This window comes from Aulostomus chinensis, chromosome 23, assembly GCF_037954235.1.
Source record: "Aulostomus chinensis isolate RoL2024-O1b breed Wild chromosome 23, RoL_Achi_v1.0, whole genome shotgun sequence".
In the NCBI taxonomy this organism is placed as follows: domain Eukaryota; kingdom Metazoa; phylum Chordata; class Actinopteri; order Syngnathiformes; family Aulostomidae; genus Aulostomus; species Aulostomus chinensis.
Window position 1 is genome coordinate 18,782,026 of NC_141342.1, and position 26,503 is coordinate 18,808,528.

The 26,503-nt window shown below is 43.9% G+C and overlaps 1 long non-coding RNA gene across 2 annotated transcripts in view; it reads right to left on the bottom strand.

Moving 5' to 3' along the window:
- LOC147239905 (uncharacterized) overlaps positions 1 to 26,503 on the bottom strand; it is a 121,321-nt gene that overhangs the window by 93,750 nt on the left and 1,068 nt on the right. The window lies entirely within an intron of this gene.

Sequence of the window (26,503 nt, forward strand, 5' to 3'; positions counted from 1 at the left end):
AAATGCTTCCATTCTTGCTTGTTTACCCTTAATTCACTTTTCATAGGAGGACTACTGAGTAAGACGATGACAAAGGTTTGAAGTCAATGTAGACTGTTCGTAGGGACAGCGTTTGAAGGCAGATGATTTTAGCGGGACGTTGCCTTTAGTGAGAGATGGATCCAGTTAAAAGTCCAGTTCAGTCAGGAAGCCACCTGTTCTGATTTAAGTGTATTTGTGTGTGTGTGTGTGTGTGTGTGTGTGTGTGTTGACATGTAATAGGCTACATGTGCTGGTTTTTTTTTTGGTTTTTTTTTGTCTGAAACTGAATTAATGTCAGCAGGGGAGTCTGGTGTACAGCTGTGCTTGTTGTGTGTGTTTGTTTTCCTTATTCTGGTAACCCCCCCCCCCCACACACACACACACACAGAACATTTTTCACTGACTGATACACACCTGTCAAATGACATTCTTCAAGTGTGCAGCGATTACATATCAAGAGAACGCAAAACTTAAATAAATAATCAAAATAGAATAAAAAGCAGTTCCCCTGAACGAATTATAGACACTCGTAGCACGAATTGATCCTGGTGTATGAAATCTTTTTCTGCTCGACTGGGTCACTCCCAGTATGTCCAACTCCATACTGGCCTCATTTACATGCAGCATAAAGGTTCATCATCAGATTTCTTAAAAAAAAAAAAAAAAAAAGAGGAAAAAGAAGAAGCAGCTGTGTGGGAACAACCATAAACACACAGAACAACAAGCCTAATCAGAAACTCCCTATCACCCTGCTGAGCCTGATCAAAAATGAAGACGCTAGCAAAGTCAAGCTAAAGCTAGCGAGAAGCTTAACCTTCACTTTGCTGAACACGTTCAACTTTCAGATGCTAGCAGAACAGCTCCGGCTGGTTGTTGAGTCAACGGAAGTAAAACGTATCTACAGAGATTTCTGGCTTGTTTAATTAGATGTCCGTTGAAGAATTTAGTTTTGGTGTCGCCTACTTGTATTTTCACCAAAGATGCTCTTGCTAGGCTCTAGCCTGGGACATTATTTCACTTCTTAAAAATGTGCTCAACTAAATACGGTGATGATGTTTTGTTTTCGTGTTAATACGAGAGCAGCCGAACGAGACCGGTCAAATGGGACTGCCCAATAAGGAGAGAACAATAACACGCAAGGAGAGAGGTTAAGAGACCTTGTCAGGTGGTGAAAATAAACGCGACACCTATGAATGAATCCAGACTTGCCTCCAGTAAACACCAACATATAACAAGGTTTTATCTGACAGGAACTAGAAACATGTTGTTGGGAAATGCTTTAACTGGCCCTTAAATGAAGAGGATTAGGAGCCATATGTGAGGTTCTCTAATCTCATTTCGAAGGGCCCGAGGCCGACTGCGGTATGTTTTACATTAGCAGAATCAAATGCTCTCTGCCTGTGACGAGGATCTCACTTTTGGGCTCAAGCTAGCAGCGTCAGGACAGTTCAAACTAGCTGCTCAGCAAGACACAAGCGATACACTCGCCTTATTCACAGTGTCTCATATTCCATCATTCCTGTTAGTCTTACATCACTTTTCCCCAGCGTCAGACACAACTGAGAGAGGTGTTTAAATATTCATAATATACACATATTAATAGACTATGTATTTTCTGCTCAAATTAACCCTATCATCTTGAAGGGTTCGCTCATGCAGAAGTAACAGCATGCTCTTTATAAATATTTCAGCAACCCTCACTTCTGCACATTCTGAAGTATTAAAACTTTGCATGGAAATTTACACAGAAGGTAACAATTTGCATTGCAGATAAGAACAGGATACTTCAAAGCTATTGGTATATATAACAGTATATATATATATATATATATATATATATATATATATATATATATATATATATGAATTTCAGATGCTAAAACATAATGCTGCAACAGCACCCTTCTAAGCACACTGAGTGGGGAGACCGAACTTGAATTTCAAGATGAACTTAACCTGAACTTCAATAAATATATTAAGCAGCGCTGCTAAATCCTAGCAGACATGATATATTCTAGCATCTACACGAACGGCGACAAGACGGAATATCTAATAATGGCAGGCAGCTATTCCTCATGCATAAGTATGTAGCTGTAAGTGAACTGACCAGTCAACGGTGAGTTGTGGAACCATTCTTGTCTGTTGATGGGAAACGCTTGGACTACTAATTTCCAGGATTAAACCCTGGTATCTTTAATGCATTGAACTCGGAGGAGAACATGTTTTGACCTCATAACCCTCAACTTGAGTGATGAATCATCGAACAACCACACAAATGTCAGCAATACAATGAGTGCATGAACGGACCTGGAAACAGCTTGAAAGCCATAAAACATTAAGATGGTCGGTAAGGAAAAAATTAAGAGTTGAGGTCTGTCTATCAACACGCTAATAAATCTGAAAACGCATTCGTCTTGAAGACGAATTGCTTACTCTATTAGATGTGAAATGAGGTGGAAAATCAAAACCACCTTAAAAGCAATTCGCCTATTTTTCTTTATTTTCTAGTTTTTACTGGTAAGGAATAATTAAGTGAATATAATCGGTCTACAATGACAAAGTAGTTCATAAATGGAAAATTGCAGAACATCTCATGAAACAACTCTTTGTGTAACTGTCTGAGATCAAACCCAGCAAACTGCCACATCAACGCTCTCACGCGCTTTGTCTGCAGACACCACTCCACATTTTTGAACAGCTTCTCGTTTCTACCTTCATATAACGAAAGACTGGATGTGATTTTTGGAGATCACATCAAACTGCAATGATACTGGTGGGTAAATCAGGGAAGACGTGGGTACAGATAAAAATAGAGCGGCATCTGAGGATGAAACAACTGAGACATCAAGTGCAACAAAGGAATACTAAAGACAATTAAATTATACTCCAGCTAATCACTTTAGAATTACAGGTTCCTGATGGCCTTTTCTTGTTTTGCAAAAGTAAAGATCAGCTGTAATCTGGCACAGACACTGAAAAGGCTGAATAAACAACATATTACTCCTTTTGTGGTAATCTCCAGTTAGAGGCTAAAGCACTCAGAAAGCTTCTACCGTCAACATAACTATGGCAAACAAAAGTTTGAGAATTAAACATTTCGTTCATGTTCAGCAAGATAATCTCCACAAATGGAAACTTTAATTTCATTCAGTTTTAAAGCTAACAACTACAGAGCTAACGTTACGCTAACGTAAGGACGTATGACCGTAACTACTTTTGCACACCTGATATTCAGAATATTGATTAGCCACTTACTAGCAGCTGTTTCTAAGACACAAACTCCCCAAAATTGCAACAATTACCGACAAATTTTATAACATCAGTCAAATAATTCAATATTTTAAGTTAATGTAAGCCACAGGTTTTCATTTAACCAAAAACCCTTTCCAAAAAAAAAAAAAATCCAATTGAATTTGAAATGAGAGAACAAGTTCCACAATGTAAAAATACTTTCCTCAGTATCTACACCAACATGGAGGACAGACCACATGAAAAACCTGGCAAAATATAAGGCCAAAAGAGCGACTACAGTGGGCGACTGATGGGAAGAATTTGATTTAACCGAGTGGGAATTAAAGGGAGTACAGCTAAAGATCAGTCAGCATGTCCAGGTTCCCATGAGAACAAGACCAGGTTGGTGGGTTCGAGGTGTTTTACCCATGATGAGAACTGAAAAGGGGGGGGGGGGGGGGGGGTGACAGGACATGCAAATCAGTCGGTTTTCCCATCAGCAGTGACAGACTCGGTGGGAGTGAGTCGAGTGGAGCTGACAGTAAACGTGCGCCCGCGGAGACCGAGCAGGATCCTCGTGTGAGCCCCCGCTTGACAAGAACCACTGGATTTTCACTGCATGTGTACAGTTGAAAGTTTAGAATTCACCAAATGTGGCAAGTATACCTGGCATAATAGAGGCATTTCATGAATTATTAATTATGTACAGCACTGTGTTTTCCAAATAAATGTTTAGCGAAGCTCTGGAGATTACGGCCTGCGTTTCATCAGTGCTCATTCTATTTTTCTGCTATTACTAGTAAGACGGGCAGATTTGACTAAAGCTGGTCGGAAGAAAGACCAAGAGTGTATGAGTCTCATCCGTAAATGAGAGTGGATAAACATTCAGAACGGTATCATGCATTTTGGTGGACAGATGATGTAATAGTTGGAATATGAAGTGCTGTGGTTTTTGTGGTGCATCCGTGCAGAGGAAGTGGTGTGTCGATGAGCATTTTGATGCTACCTTCAAGCCTTGAAGCTGCAGGTGTTGTTCCTCGCTCTCCCAAAGCGTCTCTTGAATGTGGGCTGAGATTTGTGGCTCTGCCTGTCACCGCGGCTCTCCAAGTTTCAAATAAACTTTTCCCCGTCTTTCTTATAAAACTTTTTTTTTTTTCCCCCTATCCCTGCACTTGATGACCATTTTGTGGCACATTTCTGCAGAGTCTGTAAAGGTACTTAAGGAAATGTCGAGGTAAGCCGGGCAGGGGATGGAGCAGGGCTCATGACACACAAAGAGAAATGCAAAGGTAGAGAAAATGGTATTTAAACAAAAAAACACGAAAAACTAAAATAAGAGTTGCGGTCAAATATTAAAAGTATGCACATCATAGACACAATTCAAGCTGATGGCATCTACGCCTGCTTTTAACGTCTCACCTGGCCACACTGAGAACGCACCACTGTCCAGCTGTCCAAAAACTCCGTCTGGTTGAAGCCTCCATTTTTTTTCTTCAGCCATTGCTTCAGACACATATTGAATTATTGACTCTAACACAATCTTAAAACATCTCATATAAATGAAATGGATTTTCTTCCTATTGTTTTGCTTTATTCAACAAGACAGGGTGCGTACCGGAATATGAGAACAATCTGATATTTTCAGTTCTCGTTGCAGCCATATTGGATTATTGATTTTGATTGATTGATGGCGGGAGTTTGTGTATGACATTTCATTGTTTCATCAGGAAGCAAGTTGAGATGGGGGGGGGGGGGGTGTTACTAAGTCCGTTCCCACAACCCCCCATGTCACTGACCACTGTCCATTATTCTGCATGCCAATAAAGAGTGTGTCACTGCTGGCCACTGTCCATTCAGGACAATATGACCTCGTCCACCCCCTCCTATGGGACAGCAGAGGCTGACCACCGTCTATTGTGGCCCACCATTGTAATGGTCTCCAGAGTGGGTGCAGATTTGCGTGGCCACCCCTCAGTGATTGATGCTAGCCTGACCTCCGGAGTGGCCTGTCCCCAAGATTGTGGTGGACACACAACTGCAATTAGCATGAATTTGTCCTCTTCTCCCACAAAAGGTACCAACGGAACATAGATTCAGCGCAGAGTTCCAGCTCAAACTTCCTTCCACTTCCTGCATTTCAAATTCTGCTTCTCGTTCTTCTCATTTGTCTCTTGGATAAAGAAATAAGAATGATATTGGAAGGATGATGGGCATCGGAAAGGATACAGTAGGTGGATGGAAGGATGAGGGACAGTGAGAAGGATGAAAGACGGGCAGAGGAGAAGAAGAAGCTTCAAGAATCCTGAAAGATAAGTAGGGGACAAGAAATAGGACAGTGAAAGACATCCCTCTGTCTCCTTCCTGTGTTTCAACTTCTCCTTTTTACTTTATCTCATTTGAGCTTTTCGTCTTTCTCCATCCCATTTGTTTTCATCTGTCTCTCGTTTCATTCTGTTTTCCTTTCCGTCTATTCTTCCTCTTATCTCTTCATTTACTCCGCCATCACCTCTTTTTCCCATAGACCAAATTTCTCCTCACAATTTCACAACCTCTCTGAATATTTTCACTTCACATTGTACTACCACTTTGAGTGGTGTCTTGTATGCTTTTACACCAGATAACTCTTTTTTTTTGGGGGGGGGGGGGATGTAATTTCCTTGTAATTTCCTTCCCTTTTATCCACTTCACCCTCCACCTGAGGAAGAGCTCCTATCACATCCTATCTGCTCTTGTCTCCCGTCCTGGAGAGAACTGTCACCACTCCTCCCTTGAGCCACTAATGTCTCCTCTCGCTGTGTTTAAGGGGTGATAACAACTCTCCAAGAGCCTGTCGTCACGGCAGCTCCGCAGGGTGCAGCGTGGCTCCCAGAACGGGCTCCATACATGGCTGCAAAGTGACGGAGAAGCCCTGGGACTTTCAAGCAGCTTGTAGTTTACTTCTCTCCTCATCCGCACTCTCTCGCTCCATCTCTTGCTCACACCCTGTCATCCGTTCTGGCACCTTCATCAGGGGACGCCTCAAAAAATAAACACCGGCTCTTCCTCCGGTCCACCCGTCCTGTTTCTCAGCAGGGTTTATCTTATTAAAGCCACCAAGGATAGAGTGGATACGTTTTTAGTAGGAAGAGAACATGTTCTAAAAGAAGATAACGCAAGGGTTTACTTTGAATCTTTGGGGAAAACGGTAGCGATAAAAGAATAGTGTTCCATTACAAATCCGTACCGTGGCAAGATCGATCCAGTCGCTGCGTATTAAGATGTTTCTGCAAACTACAGATACAAATAGATCCAAGGAGACCACTGTCTCCTGTTGTCAGTTATCAAGAACTGTGACGTCACATGATCTAGCAGTGCAAGGATGCCCGTGGAAGGCTGGAGTCAGGAGGTGATGTGATGTGATGTCCGGATAACGGCCGACCACAAGGTGCCATCAAGGTGCGGTGATGGACTGTAAGAGGTAGATGATAATTGCAAGGTGATGGGTTAAAAAAAAAAAAAAAAGTAACACCCCACACAACGGCTTTGAAATTTTACATGGCGCAAGAAATATGTTTGACAAGTCTTGATGCCTTCAGCGTGGCTGTAATCAATCATTTTTAAAATAACATATCAAAAAAGAAGGGGTTACGTTTGAGGCATTGCTTGTGATCAGTTAAGAATGACGTACCTTCGTCAAAACGATACGATGTAATCTGAACGGTTCCCGTTCCCAAAATCTAACCTTGTTCCTACGTTCTTCCCTCACACCAAATGTCAACAGCAACAACCGCAGAAGGGTGAGCACTGGTCGATGGTTACACAGAATGTGACTCCTCTAAGACGCACTGAAATACAAATATGTCAAACATGTTGACGTAAGTGGCCCCTGGAAGTGTTTTTGCTGGTTTCCTCCCTCATAACCTCTATTCTATATGTTCCTCTTTCAAAGCACGGACGGTTGATGGGGATGAGATGAGATGGTTGATTGATGTTGTGCTGTTGTTACTCCTTATGTTCTCTTTATGGACGGGGCTGGGGATCGCTCATGTCGGGCCTGTATAACATCCATATCCATCAAGGATCAAGAAGGACCTCAGGTTTGACATGATAGATTGAACCACTGACACATGAAGCGTGGACTATGTGCTCTCACTTGACCTTCTATTGGCTAGAGGTCTGGGCGACGCCACTCAGGCGGCTCTCTAAGGACCAGACAAGCTCAATAAGCTCACGCACCACAATGAAACCAATTTTATAAGCATCGGAGCAGGGTTGCAAATAAAATGCATTCCCAATTGATTGCTCATCCCTTAAAAGTGTAAAAATAATGCCTATTCAAATTGCTAGGAGACCAGGGTTATGATTTTAAATGATAAATATTCAATATATGATTAAATCAGTTATAGATTTAAAAAAAAAAAACAATTCTGTATACTGCACCTACTCACTAAAATCTAAAGGATAATTCCAGTAACTCTATTTCTTCATCTTTTCATGGTTATTGGGAAATAATATTGTTAAAATCCAACAATATTGAGCAAGACTGAGCAGCCGAGAAATGGCTGCATGGGGCATTTTAGTCTGCGCCACAGTAAAATGTGCCTGTGATTGCAAATTGTCAACAAAAAAAAAAAAATTATTCGTATCCCTGCCAACGTGCGTCTAACAGAGATCTCACTCTGAAATCTCGTGGGATGTGAGGTGTTATGAAAACAACAGTTGGAGAGACCCAACAGGGGGAAAAGAGCAGTAGAGTTGGAGTACAGAAGTGGTACTTTAGTGTTATCTCAAAGAGTAAATAAAGAATGGTTTGTATTTGAATTTTTCCCAATTGTGGCAATACAGTTTTGCCTTAGGGGAAGAGATGTGGCTCGTGGTACTACACATGGATCAAAAACACCAAGTCCATACACCGTTTGCCGACTCTCGTATCAGCTGTGACCAAATTGTTCAGGATGAGTCCTGGCGACACATAGAGGAAGAAATCCTACAACAACAGAAGACGGAAGAGGCTGTCGCAAGAGCAGAGAGACCTGCTTCAGGCAACTTTGTTGTTGTTGTTGTTGTTGTTTTTTGGGGGGCTGGCATGACCGTAGTACACACCAGAGCCTGGCAAGATAAAGGACACATTCGCTCAGGAAGCCAGCACCTGGTGTGACGTACTGACCTGGAAGAAGTGTGATGTAGGAAAACAAACCCCCAGCATATTTGTGTCACTTTTGATACTCATACCAGGGAGAACAAAACAGCCTTTTTAACTAAAGGAGCTACACTTTCGTACATATGCTTGCTTATCAATCCGCTCCCCCTCCCTCCACCTCTGTATACAGTTTTTACTCATCATTTATTGACATTGTGAATTCCTAATTTCCATCCATCCATCCATCCAATTTCTCTCCTGCTCATCCGTTAAGGGTTGCGGGGGGTGGGGGGGTGGAGCCTATCCCAGCTGACATGGGGCGAAAGGTGGGGTGCACACTGGACGGGTCACCAGTCTGTCACAGGGCCATCAGGAGCAATCAGGGGTTCAGTGTCTTGCTCAAGGATACTTGGACATGGTCACCGGGGGGAGTGAGGATCGAATCAGCAACCCTGCGGTTGCTAGACGGCCACGCTACCTCTGAGCCATGCTGCCCCCTCCTTTGGTCATAATTACAACAGCCATTAGATGGCACCAGTCACTGAAACTGAAGGCTATAAATTATTTTCACGACTTGTAGTCACAACGTTTGCGCCTGCTCGGCTCGGACTGCTTTTCACAGTCTCCAGTTCAAGCGTTCTCACTCAATACTGGGCCGATTCAAACAATTGTTGTGGCTAAGTTTCATTTAGAGACAAAATGTTTGAGGGGGTAGGTTGACCTCATAGCAGAGCTCTGTGGTCAGGGTGTCAAAGGCAAAGTCCACGTCCTAATTAATAACTCCCATATTCACTGATGTACTTAAAACACGTGAATCAAGTAAAGATCATCTTTTTAGGACTGAAAATTTCTAAATAAACTGCACACGCCATCGCAGTTTGGTTTAACTCTCTCTTTCTACGCTGGAGGATTTTCTTTTCGATGCTAATTCAGTGGTGTATTGATTATATTTTTATCTGTCAAGCTGTTCAGAGACCCGCTGGGGTCTGAGGGGGGCTTGCAAAACAGAGTCGCATCCCTCAGGTCACAGATTAAGTCTATGTTATCTGGACATGGAAGCACGCACGCACACACACACACACACACACACACACACACAAGCTTGTGCAGCTAGCACACATGTACATCTAACCACAGCATGTTGCATGTCTTAATGGGTGACGTGTGTGAGGAGGTGCAGAGGATAAATCCAGACAGGAGGGGAAAAAGACAACCTGTTCATGATCCATGTGACAGAATGCTTGAAAAACGGTGTAAATGCAAGTAAATATGCAAGTGCGCCACCATGAAAACAAAAATGGGCGTCGTATGACCTTTCACAACAAGCTGCACCAAGAGTCAAACAGCGTCTTGTGGGGCTCCATTTCCCATCTAAAAACAATCAACTACCCGGAAAAAAAAAAAAAATCAATCTAATATTTGCAGAGAGGACAACAAAGGGACGCCTCGATCTGGCTTGGCATGCAAAGGGGGGCACATGCGTCTACGAGGGTCCCAGCTCAGTGTGTTATCTTTTCTAATGATCAACACAGCAGATGGCGGGTGACAAACACATATGTTCTCCGAGCACATCAGGCGTGTGCTGGCGTCACCTGCCGCACCGACACTCGGGTGGTCGGCGTCTGAATGGAAGCATCAGATTAAACCGGAGGAGAACTCTTGCTGCCCTCACCTCTGGCTTGGCTTCTCACAATTTTTGGACAGCTACTCGTGTGGTCATCTACCACTTGGAGCTGACAACACCAACTGTATACCTTCATGTCCTCCACACACCAGTTTGCTTTGGACAGAATGCCTGCAGCCCAGTGATGAAGAGGAGGAGGAGGGAATGAGAAGATTTTGGGGAGAATGGCGGGATTGTTTTTGAATGGGGAGGGTGAAAACATGGCGGACACACCAAACTGGAGGCTCGACCCCTGCACCTGTCCCCCCTCTCTGCTGAGAGCCTGGGGGGCATTGGGGTAAACCCCACCTCCTGGATACCACACACATTCACAAACACACTCACACACTGAGTGGCAGGCTTGTCTGGGTCAACAGCAGCCTTTTGACATTCCAACAGGGAGATATGGGGGGGGGGGGGGGTCTTCTCACCTGGTTTGGGCTGTGTGGTACAGCAGGACAGGGGGAGTCTCCAGTGTTTATTTAGCTGTCCATGTTGTCCCTGATGTCTTGGTCTTAAACCACTTCTGAAGACCCTTTTTTTCCCACCTCTTTCTTAATAGCGTTCAACAGTATTCTACCGTCACGGCATCAGCGCTATTTCTGATTGTTTTTATTGATGTGACCCTCATCCACCACGGCCGTACAAATTTACTGTAAAGTAAAGGTGAATGTACTCGTTTTTGTTGCATTTTTCTACCTGCTGGTACAAAAGGTGACGGTAAAAAGTTTCTGGTATTGAATGCAGTCAATAACATTAACTGTAGAGTTGAAATGAAATGCCTACATATATATAAATATGTATATATATATATATATATATATATATATATATATGAAAAACCATATTCTATGTACTTTTATATCAAAATCCATTGCATTATTATCGTCATACATCAATGGCAGATACATTTGCCTCAGATCTCTAGTCTGGTGTGCTCACTGGCTTCCCCACACTGAGTTTGCAGGGTTGATTCTGTGTCAGATCAACACTTGCCTGCACAGTACGACTGACGTAGAGGAATTAATGGGGCTCCTCTGCAATAACCTACATTTTTATGATAATTCGGCTGTAATCTGCACATTACCAACACTACAGCGCCGTCACTACCAGTCTCGGTGTTGAGATGCAGGAGCTTCGTCCCACATTCAAAGTTACTAACTCTCCTGTGCACCGGGGACGACTCCGTCCCTATCCTATACATTTGAGGCTGATGCGCGCAGCGTGTCACTCCCTTTGCATGTAAAACACACACACACACACACACACACACACACATATGCATTCTTGATGAGATCACAAACATGTTGTATCACCGGAGGACTTGGAATTTTTATTTTTTTTTGTTTGTTTTGCATCCTAACGTTTAATCCCGTCACAGCACTTTACCGCTAATAACTTCAAATATTCTGCACAGCTTGTGTTCAGATAACAAGCTGGTTGTCATGGCGCTGCACTGTGATCCTCTCTACAGCAGGTTTTTGTATTAGACACATCTCTCCACCACCACACCCCCCACCCCACACTTTTATAGGCACAAGCACTCCCAAGTTCCTCGTCTTGTCATAGTGAGCTTATAGTCTGAAAGCTGAGTCGACACAGAGACTCTGACACCGCGCAGATGCCAGAGTTTAAACCCAACACTGCGCCCTTTGGCTAACCCCTCGCTAGGTGCCATCCGGCCCTCAAGGCCAGCAGCACCAACTGTATTTTCTCTGTATTGATCCATTTGTTTATTTACTTCCAACACCATTCCTCCACTTCTCTCTCTTTCATCGGCTCTCCGTCCAAGCACCCAGGGATCTCTCTCCCGGTTTAATAATTCATGAACGTTCAGGCTGCTGCCGTAATCCTGACTGACACTAAAAGTCTGTCTAGATTTAGCGTCATGAAATTTTCATCCGTAAATGTACAGTCGAGCGGTGCCTTCGCCTTCCTCTCCTCTCTTTTAAGGGGCACTCCTACTTTTACCAAGACTCTCCCTCTCTCGCTCCCTCACTTTCTCTCTTTTTCTCTCCTAGAAACTTTGCAAAGCTTCACCTCCCCCTCTTCCTCACGTGCATGCAGACATTTATGTGCGTAAAAATAAAAACCGGCATGCACAGAGAGACTGAGGCACAAATAGAGAGAGACAGAATGCCGACATCCCGCTTCACTCCATCTCGACGGGTTATTTACTGTGTTACATCTGGACTCATTTGTACGTCTCTGCAGCCGCCGAGGAGAGGCGTGAACCCCACGAGTACAAAGCGACTTACAGAACCGTGAGTGGATATTCCGGTGTGAACGTTCCCAGCGGACACCAACACTCGCCGTCAGTGTCACATTTCAGTCGGTGAACAACACTTGAAGTGAAGCCGGCTCGCGGCTGACTGGTGACGTGATCAGATCCGACTTCCATTGTGAAGATTAAATTAGTCCCAATTATTCCAACCCTGCCACAGTTATAATAATAAAAACAGTGAAAACTATCAAGGTCGCGTGATGCGATGTATTTTTACTACTATTGTTGCCAACTTGCATCTTCTTCTTCACGTAATTATACCTGAACACGTGTTACGCCTCCCTAACAAGGCCTAACACTGAATAAAGTCATAGTTGGTGAAGCATAAAGAGGTGAGGGAGAAAGGTTTACAAAAAGGAAACAGCTCATGTTGCCTTAATCATGTGTTTTATCAACGTTTTTGGTTTTGCAGTCTATTGGTGAACATAAAGCGGGTTTTTAACGTGCAGCACCTACAATTTAACAATCAAGACTTTCTGTGCGCGCATCGATGAATGAGAGACACCAGCTTCTTATATGATGACACCGTATCTGTTAAAATTACACGCCAGCCACCGCAGGAACGATGCCAAAATAGTCTGTTTGTATGGTGGAGACACGGGAATCCCTGCTTCAACGATGTGGTCAGGTTCAGGCACACACACAACAAACACAACCTCGCGGGTTCGTGTTGTGATACACGGCGTTGTAAACAGGAGCTGGACGCGCGTGTGTGGCTGCTTCGTCTGAGGTTTACAGCTGACGTGTCTGCCGAGGTTCACAAACCACATCGAGGTCGGGAAAACTGGCCCGCATTCATGTTGCGCACAAAATTTGTTCATATAAATAAATATGTGAGACAAAGTTGTGCGAATTTGAGGGTTCAAATATCAATACATATATTTTTGCATTGTGTCACAGAACAAGTTTGTGCGAAGTTGCATTTCATGAATGAGGCCCAAAGTTTTCCAAAACTTGAATGAACAGTCAGTATGAACAAATTTGTCCGTACAGAGACGAAATATGAAAGAGGAAGTTTTGTGAGTTTGAGGGTTAAAAAAAAAAAATCATGTTAGAACACATTTGTGCATAAGAATATTTTATGAATGGGGCCTACTGTCAGTATGCGCTTTAGATTAGATTTATTCGTACAAAATGTTCCATAAGTAGTCAATTTAAATGAATAAGTAGTTGTAAATATTGGTCATAGACAATGAAAAACCAATGATAGCAGCAGTGTGTGTGTGTGTGTTTGCCCAGCGATGTTTGTGTGTCCACCAAGGATCCCGACATTTTAGCACCTGTCAATTTGAGCTAAATGCTTTACTTGCATTTTATTGTACTGTTTTGTTTTGGTTTTTTGCCTCTCTTTTCTTTTTTTTTTGGATCATTTGGCATGAGATTCTTCTAATTCTGTCTTATTTGCATAAAGCCGACTCATACCTGATGTTATCCACACACACACACACACACACACACACACACACACACACACACACACACACACTCTGAGGCCAGCGCCTTAATAGAGAAAACCATTTATGAGACAGCTCCTGTCCTCTCCTTGAGGGAGGGGGACAACTCTGCAGCGAGTACATTGTCACTCTCACACACACACGCGCGCACACACACGCAGACACACACACACACACACGCACACACCGCCTAAAACCGGCCATTTGTACGAGGAATGAGATTATAACTCTAAGATTATTTATGACAGAGCTCGTACATCGTTCGCCCAGAGCTGTTTTTAAATGTCTCCGCAGAAACAAGTCCATTAAAAAACCGCTCTTGCTGGTTTTAGTGAGTAATCAGCTGATTAAACACTCACAGTCGAGCCCCTCGTGGTATCGGCTAATTCTCTGTTTCTAGTAAGAAAGAAGCGGAGCCCGAGGACGAGTTGATAAACTTCCATTGCATTCATCGCTGGTGAAGTGCCAAGCGTTGCTACAGTATTAATAGTGCTCTTATCAGTGAGAGAGAAAAAGGCTATTAATTGGCTGCTGGGGTATTTTTCTCCACAACCAGCGCGTATCAAAAGCCGAGAAAAGATTGAGCGATAACCCTGCCATGATGTTTCAAATTACCACCCACCTCTGGCTCCAACAGTTCCATTTTCTCCTCCATCCACTACCTTCCCCCCACTCACGCAGGCTTCAAGGGGGAGAAGTCAACCTGAAGAGAAAAGCAACCACAGTGTGGAAAAGCACCACTCACGCTAATGGACAGAATATCGAGGGGAGAGGTTTTGCAGACTCTCTCCTCCAGACATCCTATCCCTCTTCCCTTTTTTTTTACACTTCATTTTTTCTCTTAAACACCTCTCACACTGGAAGAAGAAGAGAAAAAAAAAACAGGCGGTATCTTTACCACATCTCCTCTCTGCTTGCAACCGTGTAAAATCTCTTTGGAGCAGCTGTAAAATATGCATGGCGACCATGTAGGGTGGGTTTTTTTCTTCCTGAGGACACATTTTATGCAGGTTAGAATTGCACCCTCTGACACCTATAAAAAACAAAAAGATCACTAATACTTCGCCCCATCTCCCCTTCACCCCTTTAGCCTCGGTGGAGGACAATCCAATGGAAGCTGTTATATCAGCAGTCTGCTTTTATAGGCACTTATTAAAAAGGACATGGACTTCTTACGATGCTCTCCTTGCTGTCCTTTCCAAGTTTGCTGCTAGGCTGTCACAGTTTTTATACCTTGTACGGATAAACTGTTATATTGCGTTTTTTATTCTTTATTTACCAGATTCCATCGAGTATAAATTTTAAGCTATTTCTGCGATCTTAAAACAACACATTAAAGTTTTAGCAGGCAGCTAAAAATGTGACTAGCTCTGGTACTTTTGCTCCATGTGACCAGCTTTCCTCTCTTGGGAGGCGAGTGTGTCTCTCTGCTGGTTTAAAAACATCTCTTTGAAAAAGATTTGGTGGTAAAAGAGAGCAAATATTCCACAAGGAAGGTAGAAAGCATTTATGATTTTTACTCTGAAAATATTCTTTCATTACCACCAGTTTGCTCAAATTAGGTCTCTTTAATGACAGAGTCACATTCACATGACTCATTATGATATATACATATATTTTTATTCATTTTCCCCCTAATTGGAGGTTGGCAATTCCCCTACATTTCCAAGCTGCTAATACTGGGAGCTACAGCTGCACCTCAAACCATAACATTGCTGCCAATTCTGGTAACTTTATGGACAAACTTTAGTGAGTTTCCGTAGAAGAGTGTTGTCGTACCTTCAGCCCAGAGCCGAGAGCTACCGCAAACATTAAAGCAAGGCAGACATGAGTAGCCCGTGAGCTAACGCTAACATTACAGCACCACATACTGTACATGAGCAGCCAGTGAGCTCACGCTAACATTAGAAGAACAAAGACATGAGCAGCCGGTGAGCTAATGCTAACATTAGAACAACAGAGACACGAGCAGCCGGTGAGCTAATGCTAACATCAGAACAACAGAGACATGAGCAGCCGGTGAGCTAATGCCAACATGACAGCAACACAGACATTAGCAGCCGGGGAGCTAACGCTACCATTACAGCAACACAGATGTGAATAGCAGGTGAGCTAACGGTAATGTTAGAACGACACGGACATAAGTAGCATGACACCAACACAGTTCAGAGAGATCCTCTGAGGCTTTGAAATCTCGAATGTAAATGGGGCCAAACGTTAATTTACGTGTTCAATTTTGTAAAGTGCTGTTGCTAACAAGTGGTAGCACGATCTAACGACTGCTGGTTAACATGTTGTGTCAAGTAGCCCAGCCGTATTTTGTCTCTATGAGGAGTGCCGTGAGCACTGACAACTTCCTTTGCTATGTGGCGGAGGCACTTCGCCAGGAAGACGTAGCGCATGGGAGGATCGCGCGTCTGTTACAGGAGGTAACAGACAGGTGGTCCAACTGGTAACCCCAGTAGAGGCAAATAGCTCTCACCCGCTACCGTATGTTGTGCTAAGCTAACTAGTGGTTAGCCGTTCTCTGTAGGTCTCAGAGAACATAGATACCCCTCTCTCCATGTTCTCGTCTGTCTCTGGGGAGGAAGAAACATAAGCGAGTTAAAAAACGTTGGCTTGTTCCAAAAACCTGCCTTCAGTCGCTCTCGTCCTCGACACCAGCAAATGACAGAACCTTGAATTTGACTAACTTAGAATGGCTTCGTTCCTATACTGTGCATTCATTCAATGTCACTTCGAATCAATGTCATGATTATTTCTTACAATTATTTTATGACAAAAATTATGATTTTTTTTTTTTTGGCACAGTCATTTTTCTCTACACGGCCTGCAAAAGCTGACCTATGAAAAGGGAAAACATTAATCAAATTAATGTCACGGAGAGGTTCTAATTGTCTGTTTTGACACACATTCATTGATTGCCTGGCCTCAGCTGCTTCAATCTCAATTATGATTCATGTTGATTACACTCCACTCCGATTAAAATATTCCAAGATTGAAAGCCCCTCCTGACGTCACTCTACGGTTGTGTGACGGACATTAAAACCTCAACTACCGACAGCGCGCTGGATAAATACATGCAACATATGCCCGAATTAATAAGCAGCGATTAACAACCTTGTGAAACTTTAGTAAGGCATGAAAAAGAGTGAAAGGAGGCTCTCTGGGGTGGGTGGGGGGGTGAATGAACATCAGATAGATGACTTAAATACGCCGCAGCGTTTGGTGGTGACAGCGCTGCAGGTGATTGGCTGACAAACTCACATTCACACTGCCTTCATAACTGCAGACAGCTGTTTTCTTTCTCCCAGGATTTATATGTTGCACATTTCCGTCATGTCTGTTTCCCCTCAGCTGTCACACTCATGACACGATTAGATTCTCCATGATGCTTTTATTATCCAAGGCATGGTAATCAAATGCATAATCCCCCTTTTTTCTGGGCTTGTTTGTTGTTTTCTTTTTCTTTTCTTTTTTTTCTTGAACGTGTGTGAAGCCGCCATTGGCCCGGGGACAAACGAGCCAGACGTGAGAAGTGTAGTGGATAAATTTAGCCTGGTGAACTATCGGTGACTCTCATCATTTGATCAGAACTAGAAGGAAGAAACTGCTTCTCATTTGCGTTACGCACAGGAACGCTGCCTGTTATAATGGTGTGGGGGGGGGGGGGGGGGAGCCAAGTGGAAAAATGGAGGATGGGTGGAAAAAAAAAGTGAAAATATAATGTACCATGTAATGAAGCGATCGCATGTTGGATAGTGAGGTACATGCGTGTCTTCAGCAGCCACAGTGTTCAGCAGCATGGGCGGAATCATGCTAAACACAGGTACGACCGGTACGGGCAGGAGGCGGTTCAATTACCTCAGCGTTCATTTCATTCCCATGTTCCTGGGGTGCCTTAATGGCCTGGATCCAAAGATTAGAGTGTGACTGTGTGTGTGTGTGTGTGTGTGTGTGTGTGTGTGTGTGTGTGTGTGTGTGTGTGTGTGTGTGTAAGCAACGGCAAACAAACACACCCACACACGCGCACGCACACTCAGGGTCTCTGGCCCCCATTTTAGAAAGAGGATGCTCAGTGGGCATTCCCAGCAGACAGATGTCAGCATCTTATTAACCAAGATGGCCACCTGCCCCCGGAGCTGCGAAAAGGCTATGAATAAATTTATTACACTAATGTAGTGACCTTAAAACTGTATGAGACCATCAAACGCAGCAGTAACGCAGCCAATTGATGTAATAGTCATTAAGACGAAGGGAAAATACGGGCAGAAAAGATTGCATCAGTCTCTATTCTTCTTTCATTGACCATCTCGCCACACGTGTCCACCGCCACTGCGTCTGCTTCATCCATACGTCTCCAGAGGGAAACCTCAAATGGGGCTCATTTCCATGCCATGACTTGGAAGGCACGGTGGCTGAGGAGTTTCCACCACCTCCATCACCAGCAAACCACCTCAAACATCCCGTCAGCCACTCAGGAACGCTGGGCGGCGAGCTGGGCCGCGCTCATCAGGGCCTGATTAAGGCTGTGAGTGGGCCGTCAGTCACGGTGCAGGAGCAGGAAGTGGCAGAGCAATGGTTTCCAGACAAAAAAAAAGAAAAAAGAAAAAGGTAGCTGTTGACTGTGCAGCACTGGAGGCATTGAAGTCTGAATGTGACATCACCTAAACAAAGATGAAATGTAGTTCTGTTCTCCTCGTGGCGTGGAGGCAGCGGTTTATGGCCATGCCAGCACATTCACATGTGGGAACGCTGCACACATGCAGCCCCGCCTACACATGCCCACATTTTCCTCTTTTTTTTTTTCCCCCTCCTTCTTTGATGCACAGACGCACGCAACATGCAGTCGGCCTTGGAAAAAAAAAATCCTAAAATCAGCCTCACAAGTCTTGCTTATCTCCTCCTCAATTACTTTTTATTTTCTTTGACATTAAATAATTCTTGATGACATAAACGCTGATTTTCTTTGCTCTGATCACAAACAAATCCCCTCTCTCTCTCTCTCTCTCCCCCAGACTGCATCACTCTCTCCACCGTGATCACGCCAGCCAGCAGCTGGCGCGAGACCCCCGCTGACTAACGCAGAGCTATTGCCTCATCTGTTTGGAAACTGTTAAAGACCCATTTCTGCAGCGCTCATGCTAATGCTAATCACCACACATTAGATGGGACCATGATACTCACTGATAGACTCCATCCAGGCCAGTCTGGCTCTACTTGTCTTTCCTCATCACATAGAAAATTGAAGCCATCCGTCTGTGTGTGTGTGTGTGTGTGGGTGGGGGGGGGGGGACACCAATTGTCCCTGATGATAAGGCAGGTTGCTGGATCCTCCCGCCATGTGAATTATTGATGGCCATCAGTCGCCGTGTGTCTGACCACATTTAAGTGTCACAGCAGGAGGGTGGCGCAGTAATCAAAATACACATCCAAACCACGCCGCCTCCTGCTTGTGCACGCCCTCCATCATCAAGCGCGGCTGTGCACATTGAAACTGGCACGCACAAGTGATGTTTTCATGCAAACAAACACGCGAGGATGCACTGCAGACAGTGAGACATTCACTGACAACGCACTGTTTGCACTAGACTAGCGCATCGCCGCTTCTGTGGCTAATTTTCTTTTTTGTTTTGTTCTGGTTCTTGTGAATATTACACCCAAATTATTCCTTCATTAAAATGTCGTTTTAAACATCATTAGCTGTGTGCAAGACAACAAGTCCTGCTTGCTCCTAAGCATTTTTGATGTAGTTTTATGGACACCAAAGCTATTGTGGATGTTGAAATTATGCACTTTATAGACACTTAAATTATTTTGTTCACGTTTTTGTCTTGAAACACAGAGACAAGACCAAATTCATTCTTGAGAAAATGGCAGATGAGCCAGGAGCAGCAGAAAATAAAAGAAAAAGAAGTAGAAATACAGCCCTACTGGGATGACGAGGTAGCAGATAAATGTTGTTCCAAAACGAGAAGGAATCTCGGTTTGGCTGGAGATGAAGAGGAGTTGGCCTGTTTTCTGCCGGACAGGAAGGTAACTGAAGGTTTGCTTGTGCAAGCTAGCATTTAGCTTATACTGCCTGGTGTTTAGCTTGTCCTAGCCACTGGTTAGCTTGTCCTGGCCACTGGTTAGCTTGTCCTGGCCGGTGTTTAGCTTGTCCTGGCCCCTGGTTAGCTTGTCCTGGCCCCTGGTTAGCTTGTCCTGGCTGGTGTTTAGCTTGTCCTGGCCGGTGTTTAGCTTGTCCTGGCTGGTGTTTAGCTTGTCCTGGCCGCTGGTTAGCTTGTCCTGGCTGGTGTTTAGCTTGTCCTGGCCGCTGGTTAGCTTGTCCTGGCTGGTGTTTAGCTTGTCCTGACCGCTGGTTAGCTTGTCCTGGCTGGTGTTTAGCTTGTCCTAGCCGCTGGTTAGCTTGTCCTTGCTGGTGTTAAACTCATGCCAAGCGGGGGTTTCCTTATGCTAGCTGGCATTAAGATGGTGCTCACCAGTGGTGATCTGTTGCGAATGGCAGTGAATTGTGCTAACCAGCAGCTAGCGTGTCTTTGGGTTGCGTTTATGTTACTTTGTATTTGATTTGAATTTGCTGACCAAAAAAAACTACAGTCACTGTTAGAAAATACAGTATGGGTCAGTAAAGGTTTTGGTCAGGTTGAGGCACAAAAAGCACTTGGCTATGGAAACTTTGTGGTTTGGTATAAAGTTATGAACACAGTGTTGTCAACTAAGACACCCTCCCCACCCCCCAGTGCAAAGTGAGGAAACGGCATCAACCACAACCCCAACCTGCCTATCACTTTCTCAAGTCCACCACAAAAACCCTCACTGATTTACACTGGCATTGTTCTATGCTGCTGCCATTTAATTTTAACTCAATAAATGCTGCCACTCCCACACGTTAGGTGTTCAAGTTAGAATAGCACACAAGCTAATGCACGCTAACTAGGATCCACAAAATGTTTTAAAACCTAAATACAGCAGAAAAAAGCAGCGCTTTTCCTCAAATGTATGATCTCTCAATAAAAAAAACCAAAATGCCAAATATGACCATCTGTACCGATCACCTGCACGGCAGCTCCTGCAGGTATCAACACATCTCCCTAACACACAGCTTTCTTTTATTCCAACTTCTCTCTAATCTGTCACTTGAGTCTTCACTTGAAAACAAATTATTTTAACCAGGTTGCCACTTCCTGTGTTTCCTCTGAACAGAGTGAGGATACAGAGCCAGCGGGTTTCATGTGACCAGACGGGAGCGTTTACACTTGTGCAGCACACTGTCTTCCTCCTGTCAGATATCTTTTCATGAGGTGGCGCAGACATGAATTCATAAGCATGAGGATATGACAGACGAGTGGAAGGAGCACGTACACAACTTTCAGTCTGTTCTTCTGGGCCTCCAACAATTGTATGACTCCTGTTTGTATGACAAAAGTGAGTATTCAGTCATTATTATTCACTGTCAGGCAGATACTGGAGTTTTAACGGAAAAAGGTGTTGCAGTAATCTCCCAAACAACTGAAGTGAATGGAGACCAGCTTTTCAAAGGTAAAGTGAATGACATAATAAACCATAAACGCCTCCATACTGCTCATGTGAAGTCATCCAAAATTAGAAAAAACATCCCTGACACCAAGCTGTAAGCTAAAGCTAAATAAACTAAAAATACATTTTTGGGGTGAACTATCCCTTGAATTGTATTATTATTATTATTATTATTATTATTATTATTATTATTATTATCATTACTGATGAAAATGTCTGGTATTTCCTTTGAGCCTTCATCCAATTCCACCTCTGACATGAAGGCTGAGGCTACAAACGGGGGCATGAGAGGGGACGAGACCAAACTTGATCTTGGCTGGGATAATGGCGATGGATTTGAGGTGTAATTGACTGATGTGAGGAAAACGGATCTGATAGGACGGCTGCAGAGGCGCTCGCTCCAGAACCATCTTTTGTTTAAGGGGTCATTAACCCCGTAGAAACCAGCTCGGGCTTCTCCTCAGGTGAGTCAACTAATCTCCTTTTATACCTGCGGTGATAAGATAGACTCCCTCTTGATCCCTGCGTTTCCTCTCGCTGTAACATCTCTGGGGCTGAGCATGTCGCCACATGTCTGACATCTGTCAGACAGAGGAAACACGGGAGGCAGGGGAGGAGGGGGGGGTTGAGAGGGAAGTGTTATCCGATGAAGGCCCAGATGCAGGGGCTATATTTGGCTGGTAGGGGACCTTCCATACACCTGCTTTCATTTTTGAAAAAGATGAAGCACAAACACATAAATTTGGCTCTCAATTTAGATTTAAGATCATCACAAATGAATTAATTCTGATGAAAACCGACTTAAATATATCTCTCAGGTCACTTTTTGGATCTTTGCTGCAGTGTTGCCATCCGTGGGGATACACACTCTTCTCTTGGATCTCGCTCTCTCGCCTAATTACACTGACACATGCACATACGCGAGTCTAAATTTAATGTTAACTTGCTATTTCTATTCTTCACTGAATGCCATTTATTCTTGTGCCGTGCAACGCTCCCGTCCAATCAGTCAGCGCAGTATCGCCCTGCAGCCATTTATATCCAGGAAGTCAAAAAGTTTAAAAACACACACACACAGCAAACATAATTACAGGAGTTGATGCCAAAGACTCTTCATTTTCTAGTTATTTGCACTTAATCAATTTGGTTAAAAAAACAACTCTGTGCAGTTTGCCCTCGTAAATTTCAGCATTTTTGACAAGCCGCAGTGATGTCATGACATCTACGAGTCGTAGGAGAATTAGGAGGCACCTAAAGATCCAACAAGTGCTGGATTTGTCAGCAGTGGACCAACGTTCCCATCCAGTGTCTCCTAGTCACCCATGTTCATATACGCAAGCCATAATATTGAGACTTCACGGCTGAATTTTGTTGTTTTCTTCATCGAGTGTAGAAATGTATCCACACTTTACCAAGATCTTATTTTTGCACTGCATCTTTTTTTTTTTTTTTAAACACAAGCTGGCCCAGTAACCTGTTAGAAACCTATGTTTTTGCTTTGTTAAGTCACTGGGGTGGGTTACAGACGGTGCGCTTGCGTGTACAGACGTCCGCCGTGCCACCATTTCCTCTTTAAAGAGCGGCTCCATGTTGAGCTCTAAAAAGGAGAGCAGGGGAGACGCTTTAATTATTGATACCTCCCCTGAAGCCCTTCTGCCATGTTTCCAGCCATTGTGACAAGTCTGTTTGGATATTGTGCAATTGCTCTTCAGCAGCTTGAAGCTAATATGATCAAACACACCACGCAGCAACCTGCTCTGGAGGTGGTGTCGAGGGATGGGATGGGTGAGGTGGAGGGGGGGAGGGTAGAGGTAGTGAATGGAAAGAGTCAATAGGGGGGTTGCGTGCGTAGCGCTGCCAGGTGTCTGTTCCAATCCCAAAGCCCAAAGCAGCAGCCGCTTGTACCCGTAACAGCCCAGGAGGCACCCGCGACGACAATAAGACATCATCTGCAAACGTTACAATTACCCCCCGTCACTCCGCTCGGCTTCCATGTTAATTACACAAATCACGTCCTTCAAGATGGCTCTGCTGGCTGCCTGCCCGGAACTCCATCATTCCTTTATCGCGTCTGTCGGATCCATGAACAGGTTAATCGGGTTAGTCATGAGTTAATACAGGTGGCGTGGATTCAGGGGACTGGCTGGGCGCTCGCCAGTACAACAAACCCAACCTGCTTTTTTTCCTTTTGATTCATCACCACATCCTGTTTGTCTTCCTCCTCCTGTGTGTCTTTCAATGCTCCAGCTAAGCAATTATCCACTTCCAGACTTGTAAACATCCACAATGATTTTTTGATGAGAAGCAAGTCAGTACCTGGATGAGGACTATAGGGAGGGAGGGGGAGGGAAGGGGATGGAGGGAGTGGGGGATGTGGAGTGTGGGGGGGGGGGGGCTGCTACACTTCAGTAGATAGAGCTTTGTGTTCACTGTATCATATTTTGCTGTTTACTCTGTGCAGTACATTTTGCACCGAGGTTAAGTGGCTCTGCAGAGAAGACGCAGCACTACCAGAATCATTAACGTGCCTCCTCAGGTTATCAGACCAGCCGACTTTGAATATTAGTCATTTGATTACTTTGAATTTCAGTCGAGGACGTTTTAGTGTCACGGACATCGATTTGACTGCAGAGATGTTTCTAAAAGGACTCCCATACGCTGTTTCACCTGTAATATACCACTTACTGGTGAGGTTTCAGTACGAGACTCATCAACCAGACCTCTGGAAGAGGATCTAGTACCGTACCCTGGGGCACTCCGGTACCTCTCCTACCAACCTGCCTCATCTAGAAGTACAAAGTGTTCTAATTCAGGAGGAATATTTTCAGTAAACTATTTCCATTGATGTGATAATCCTAATAAGGTGTTTATATGCACAGCAGCTGTGGGAATATTCCTGTTTACATGTCAGTTGGCCTGCGTGTGGGAAATCACGGCTCTGTTTCGTCGCTAGGTAACCGGTTCACGTAACTTGATCACGCTCACTCATAAACAAAAGTACAAAGGGACCACAGTACAAATAACTAACAAGTAGTTGTCTCAAGATGCAGTAAGCAATCACATGAACAGGACTTCCCCGCTACCACTTCATTCGTCATGGCAACCTGTACACACACCACTTTCATCTGCGGGCGCTTCACCATTCCCAAGTCCGACAAATGCTTTTTTTGCATTATACTGTGTTGTCCCATTTATTTTGTTGCGGTGTTGTAGCCATAGCAACCAAATGAGCACGATTGACGGTGAGATGAACACGCGCAGTAATATTCTGATTAATCAGCTCATGGTCGCACACGCCAGGTGTTTAACTCATTTTGTGTTTTTTAACTCGACTCATACACAGTCGGAATATTGCCCTGTTCCCATTAATAAAGTAATACAGTGCGCATGTAGACGTGACTTCTTTTTTTTTTTCAATTACTTGCGCTGTTATTTTTTAATTTTTTTTTTTTTTTTTTGGTGATTTCCAACTCGCTGACGCCATATTAGTGGAAATATTCTTGTGAGTTTATATCCATTTTACATGGAGTTGAATGTTTCATTGCCCCGGGATGATGACTGTGACTGACAGGAAGGAAATTGTTTACCCGTCTTATTATTTGCCGCTACATGACTGCGTGTATACTGTGGGGATGTTTGTTCCACTCATTACAGCCCATGTCTTCCTCAGGGGTTGCAGAGGATGAAGAGCAGTATCATCAATAGAGATGGGAGCCTTAATTGCATTTAAAAAGATTCATTCTGTCCAAGTTAAAGGGAATTTCCACTTAAAGACAATGTTTATTATTTCACTTTATACTGATTCTTCTTAATTTATTAGAATTTTGCATTGTGAGCAAAAAATCTTTTGTTGGTTCTGTTGACACAAGCTAGCAGGAAGACACAAACAACCTGCAGGATGTGTCAGTCAGATATAGAGCATCTATACCCCGGAGAACCGCAAGAGAAAACAATGGTTCCCAGCTAAATTTAACACTGCAAATCTAGATCAGTCCAAGTAACCAGCACTTAACAAACGTACTGTAAAAATATTGCAGATTGAACAGCTAAATATTCGGTGTCGAATTTAACAGCTAGTAACATTTTGAATTCAATTAACAGTCAAATAGAGGATGAAATAAAGTGAGATAAATGCTGAGGTTTTTTTAAGTAATTTCAAGAATAGAAGAATCAGCTTTTACACGTACTTGTGTTGTTCAGAATCCATATATGGTACATTAAAAAGGATTCTGTGGATTTGTTATTAAAACCTAAATTTTGCACCACTGAAGAAGAAATTACGCGCAGGATCAGGTGACGCCGTGTTCTCAAACATCACGGCTGTAGCTGACAGTGTAACTGTTAGAGTACCGATGATGAGACGTGAATCCCGTAACTCTTGCAACCATGAAAACTTCCCCGGCGGCTCGTCCATCCACAGCTGCATGAACACGTCACCTGTGACGTTGTGAACGGACGCTCTGTTACCTTGCCGAGGTGTTTCACAACCTTGTAAACAAACAGGTGAGGCGCTGCTCATTATCCGCCATCAGGAAACACAGCCAGCGTTTACAGGCAGGGAGGATACGGCCAACAGCAGTCTGCAGTAACCTAACCTCCGCGCGGCTGGGGGTCACCTGGAGCCACACCTTCAGGGCTGGGCTGACAATAAAGAAATGCCTGGACGTGTTTATGCAACAATTCCACAGACACACACACACACACACACACACACACACACACACACACACACACACACACACACACTGTTGGCCGCCATCACGTCACGTGGAGGCGCAGCTGCAAATCTTGTGTTCGAGGTGGAAATATTGAACAATCAAAAGCTTCAGAAACGACTTGCACCTGCACTCCCCAGCAAACACACACCGTACCGGGACATGCAAACCTTTGGACACAAGTTTGTCAAATATCTCTGTTTTAGGAGGCCGCTCCTGTTTGTTGGCCTCAATACTGCGAAAGTACGTAAGAAAATACAAAGTACTTCAGTTTGAATCCCAAAACATCGAAAGGAAGCATCATGGTAGCTTCTCTAACTGACATGCGACCAGAAAGTTGAGGTGACACCTCGTACAGTAAGAAGCAAGGAAATGCAACTCAACAAACATGAACCCAAAAACACTGAACAGCTAATCGTAAGCTCTGAAAGTCTCCTTAGAGTGACGCTGCAGGACGAGCGCAGGGTACTGGTCAGA